Raw genomic sequence first — 6,000 nt, 5'->3', positions numbered from 1 at the left:
ATATATATATATATATATATATATATATATATATATATATACAGTGGTACCCCACTTAACGCGGTCAATTGAACCCAGAGGGTCCTGCTTTAAGTGAAAACCGCGTTAAGTGAATAACAGAACATATGGGATTAATTCCAATAGAACCCAGCCCGACCCCCAAACTCCACTTTTTGACGACGAATAACTATATTGTAGTAAAAATAACATCTTAATTTTATGATGGTACATGCACACAATTAATACTTAAGAGAAATACAGTCGCCAAGTTAATGTCCATTCAAATAATGGACTCAACTCCCTCCCCCTCTCACACTACAGTACACAGCCAGCTAACAGATGGTCGGTCGGTCCCTCCCTCCCCCCCCCCACCCCCCACCAACCGTCCCAAGGAGATGTGTGGGATAACCTCAAACTAAAGTTAGGAAAATATAATTGACATTGCTTGATTCCTTGTAAGACCAGGAATATTTTGAATATAAATGTCATATATTTTTCACAAAAGATAACATACTTACTCAGATTAAACATTTTATCTAAAAATTGTATGTTTAATGCAAAAAATATGTTGTTTATATTCAAAATGATCACCAAATTATAAGAATTCCAGCAATGTAAATTATATTCTGGCCCGATAATTTGTATGAATTTTATGAGCTAAAACAAATATCTACAGTTAATAAAAAAAAAATATATTCTTCAACACTATCTGTCAATCAAAGTACCCCACCTTGCCTCCCCCCCTCTTCCAACCGCGCGGTCAGTCCCAACCCTCCCCCCACCCCCCACCAATCCTCCATTCAAGAGTTTTTAACATTTAGTAATAAATAATACCTCAGATTAAAGTTAGGATAATATAATTGACATTGCTGGATTCCTTGTAAGACCAGGAATATTTTGAATATAAATGTCATATATTTTGGACAAAAGATAACATACTTACTCAGATTAAACATTTTATCTAAAAATTGTATGTTTAATGCAAAAAATATGTTGTTTATATTCAAAATGATCACCAAATTATAAGAATTCCAGCAATGTAAATTATATTCTGACCGGGTAATTTGTATGAATTTTATGAGCTAAAACAAATATCTTCAGTAAATAAAAAAAAATAATAATTCTTCACAGGGTAACAGATGGTCGGTTGGTCCCTCCCTCCCCCCCACCCCCCCACCAACCGTCCCAAGGAGATGTGTGGGATAACCACTAAATTTTAATAAATAATACTTCAAACTAAAGTTAGGATAATATAATTGACATTGCTGGATTCCTTGTAAGACCAGGAATATTTTGAATATAAATGTCATATATTTTGGACAAAAGATAACATACTTACTCAGATTAAACATTTTATCTAAAAATTGTATGTTTAATGCAAAAAATATGTTGTTTATATTCAAAATGATCACCAAATTACAAGAATTCCAGCAATGTAAACTATATTCTGGCTGGGTAATTTGTATGAATTTTATGAGCTAAAACAGGCAGTCAGGCAGGGTGGCGGGTGGGGGGTGGTGCGAATCTAAAAATAGCTCTCGAGCCGGACACTCACCGCGTTGCTGTGGAAAAATCCGCGTTAAGTGAAAGTTCAGCTTTGGCAAGGCACCGCGTATATGCGAAAACGCGTTAAGTGAAAGCGCGTTAAGCCGGGTAATACTGTATATATATTAGGGTGGTCCAAAATATCACATATTTGTATACGTTTTCTCCACAAGGTTTATTTTTGTCCATTAGGTACAAAATGCATCCCAGAAAAAAATTGGATCATTTAAAGCATATTTAGAGGTCAATCCAATGTCCTCTTTTTTTCCATTTAGTACGTAATAAGGATTTTTCGGGGCTAGATAAACACATTATAAGCACATTGTCTTTATTCAGCAAAATACAATTATAAGTTTTACAAATTACAAACTAAATAACTCTAGAACACCAATACACATTCTTTATTTGTATCCCTTCATCATAGCAGCTTTGCTTGCCGTTGGTAACTTCTTGCGATGAGCTGCAACAACCTGTAAAAGGTACTGCTTTTGGTCCTCATTTTGCGTTATAGACTCATTATAACGCTCTATGAGAGCAATTGCCCTCTCTGCGCTGTCATTCACCACCTTCATATTTATCGCACGATCTCTCATTGTGATAAACACTTCATCGTCTTTCCATGTTTTGGGATCCTTACTCAAGAACAGTTGTGCTCTTTCTTTGCCATCTAGTGTAAGAACATCAAAAATATCTAATGTACGCTCAGTAACAAATGAGGCCACATTACTGATAGGAGTTTCATCAGATAGGACAATACGCCTTGAAAAGTCCTGTTTCTTTGGGCACTGGAAGTTTTGTACCATATTCTTCTTGGTTTCAGTATCGATCCTGTCATCAAATAAGCTTAGACCGATAAGATGTTCTAATTATTTCTCACAGGTAATAATTGCCTGCCATTCATATGCCATGACACAAGATGGAAACCTGCATAATATACTATTTAGATTGATAATGAAATAATTGTAGAACTGATGAGATATAAATGAAATAAGTAACTTCATCTGATTAATGGTAACCCTTGTCTGTGTTTCCTGTTTCAACCTGTCATTGTCAGTCCCTATGACTCAATACTTGACTCTTTGCCCTTTCCAAATAGGCAACTAGGCTATATACATTGAAATATACCCAATATAATGTGTTGTGTATATTAAGACTGTATCATGCGGACAAGAAAATTCAGTCCTACACTACAAGTATAATATGCAAAATGGATTGACCTCTAAATGTTAATGAATATGGATAAAATTTTACAGACCTTATCTATGAACCAAATGGACAATTTTAAGGCTTGTGGAGGCAATATATTACTACTTATATTTTTTACCATATAGTTTTGGACCACCCTAATATATATATATATATATATATATATATATATATATATATATATATATATATATATATATATATATATATATATATATATATATATATATATATATATATATATATACAAGTATATATAATTGATATATGTGTGTGTGTGTGTTATTGTGTTGATTTATTGTAAGATTAACCTCTGTTTGGAATTTGTGAGGGCTATTGTGATCATTTACTCCGGGGTGTTTGACTGTGAGAAAAAACCTCGAACTAAAAAAAAAAGTTGAATTAGGTGATGAGCTTTTGTGTGCACAGAGCGAGGCTATTTTATTTGAGGTGAAAGTTGCTCAAAGGATAGGTCATAGGTCACGGCTAGAGAGAGTACAGAACACGTGTCGTACTGGTGATAGTTGGGGGTTAGAGAGGAGATTAGATTTTTAGATTGCCCCCGAGGGGGCTAGTTTATTGGGCACTCCCTTATATCCTGAGCAAGGTGAAGCGTTTACAGCGCTCATCTGGGAAGCATGCGTAGTTCATGCTTGCCTTTATGACTCCTGCATTAAGGGTGTAAAAGCCTGAAGGGTCATGGGTTTTGTCAGCAAGTTACCTAAAGTGACAGAATGATGAGTGTGTGGGGGAAAATTCCCGGTACAATTTATCTGTTTATGGTAAAGTGTGGCAGGTCCCTAATAATGTCAAGTGCCAGGTCTGTCTCTAGCAGGAGGGATATCTGGTCAGGGAGGGAAGAGGTGTTGGTAACGGCTGGGGACCTGTAGGAGGAAGTAATAGGGCAAGTGAGGATGTAGTGAGAGAGGGTGTGAGAGTCAGGTTGACCACAAAGTTTACAAACAGTGCGGCCAGGCTCAGGGTTGCCAATGTACGAGGCGTGGCGAAGCACAGTGGGGGTGGAGGTGATATAGTGTGGTGGGACAGGTACAGTAGAGGTGGAGGGAGACACATAGGCAGTGACAATATTGAGGGACATACCTTTTAGTGTGAATGTGATGGGGTGTGCTTCGACATGCCGGTGGGGTGCGGGTTGCCAGGGGTGGTGTCCTGAGGTCCAATAGGTAGCCCTGGTGGAGACAGCACAGACACAGGAGTGGGCATGTCTTGCGGTGCGTGGAGGACAAATTGAGGCACCTCGTGTCGTGAAGATGAGGCAGGACTTCTCTCGGGGGCAGCAGGACACACCAGGGCAGGCCCAGTAGGCACTACACCAGTAGTGAAGGCCGCCGGCTGTGAAGTAGGCCGTGAGCACGGGGGGCTCACAGGGGGACTACCAGCTTGTGTCAAACCAGAAGAGAGGAGTGACTGGGTGGCAACAGAGGGCAAGAGTAGGTTGGAGATGGTGGTACAGAATGTAACGAAGAGTTTTTCATTACAGTTGGTAAATTCTTGGAAGAGGGATATGATCTGTGTCATGTCACTGGAGGGGGGTTGTGGGGGGTGGCACCGGTGGGAGCACAAGGCCTGGCAGCGTCAGAGTAGAGACAGGGAAGGGGTCCAGTAGTAGATGAGTTAGGAGACGGCCGGGACTGCTGTGTTGCAGCCAGGTGAGGCTAGGCAGGGGCAGGTATTGTTGAAGAAGGCGTTGCTGGAGACAGAGGGGACGCAGAGGGAGGCGGCCCGGTAGACTGGGGGGGGGGGCTTCGGGGAGGCTTTTCCCCTGGGACAGACAGGTGATTGGGGCATTGCCATGCGTCAGCATTGTGCCGGCTGCCACAGATACAACACCTGGGATCAATTACATAGCCCATACCACCCCTATTAAGGTGGTCTTTGATTTTCTGGGCACAGGTGGTGGAGTTATGGTTACGTGAACAGAAGCGACATCTGGGACGATCACGTCAGCAGCAGGCAGTGAAGGTGTGAACCCAATGAGAACAGATAACACAAAAAGCAGGCCCAGGATGATAGGGTTCTGCATAAAGTGGAGAGAGGAGTGGGTGGGCCTCCACAGTGGTTGGGCATTCCCTTCCCTTCCCTTCCACTTGACAATGACAGCAGCTTGTGGGGTGTTCCCCGGTAATGTCGACGTATACTGAGTATACTAGAATTAAAGTCACGTGCATTTTTGATGTCAGCGTATAGGGGGAATTGTTTCACTAGGATGTGGCAACATTCATCAGCGTCTACGGGGGGTGGGGGGTGGGTGGCGGGGACAGAACAACCTCGTCAAACCCAACAGTACTAAGTGTTTCATAGACCTCGGGAGTCTGACACTTGATAAAGTTCCGGTTCTTACCTTGTCGGAATTGAATGTTGAGACCGTGTTGTCTGCAGTACTTCATCATCCAATTAAAGCATTCCTCTGCGGTTTTCAGTGTGTCCTTGGGGAAGCGCAGATTCAGCTTACTTGGCTGGGTGGCAGCGGGCAGGGTGATAGGGTCCGTGGCATTAGTGTTTCCACTCCGGCTAGTGTTTTTCATAGAAACATTACCGTCACTGTCATAATCACTGGGGTCTGACTTTTGAAGGGTGTTGGATTCAGTATGACCAGGCGAGTTGGTGATGGCATCCGTATCAGATATGTCTGCGTCCATGAGAGAGTCTCTTCTGGGACATTTATGTCGACCCCCCATACTGGCCGGCTGAGGGGGCCTTTGTGGGACGATTGGGAAGTCAAGAGCACCTATGGGCACGTCTGTCCCCTTTAGTGGTCACGCCATGACTGAGTGAAATGGAGATAAGCCATAACCATAACAAAGTAAAGGTCATCCCTCTGCTGGCATCTATTGGGGAGAATTAAGTAAGGTCGATGCTAATTGTTTGGGCAAATCTCGTCAGGTTTTTTTTTTTTTTACCCCCGAGGGTGCTTGTTTATTGGGCACCCCTTACATCCTGTGCAAGGTGAAGTGCAAAAGTGTGTACAGCACCAATCTGGGAAGCATGCGTAATTTATGCTTGACTCATGCATTAAGGGCGTAAAAGCCTGAAGGGTCATGGGTTTTGTCAGCAAATTACATAAAGTTACAGAATGATGAACGTGTGGCGGGAAAATTCCCGGTGCAATTTATCTTTATGGCAAAACGTGGCAGGTCCCTAATAATGTCAAGTGCCAGGCCTGTCTCTAGGAGGAGGGATATCTGGTCAAGGAGGGAAGAGGTGTTGGTAACAGGGTCATCAGTGGTT

The sequence above is a fragment of the Homarus americanus genome, unplaced genomic scaffold (assembly GCF_018991925.1).
Source record: "Homarus americanus isolate GMGI-L3 unplaced genomic scaffold, GMGI_Hamer_2.0 scaffold1606, whole genome shotgun sequence".
Classification (NCBI taxonomy): Eukaryota; Metazoa; Arthropoda; class Malacostraca; order Decapoda; family Nephropidae; genus Homarus; species Homarus americanus.
This window is presented reverse-complemented; position numbering follows the sequence as displayed.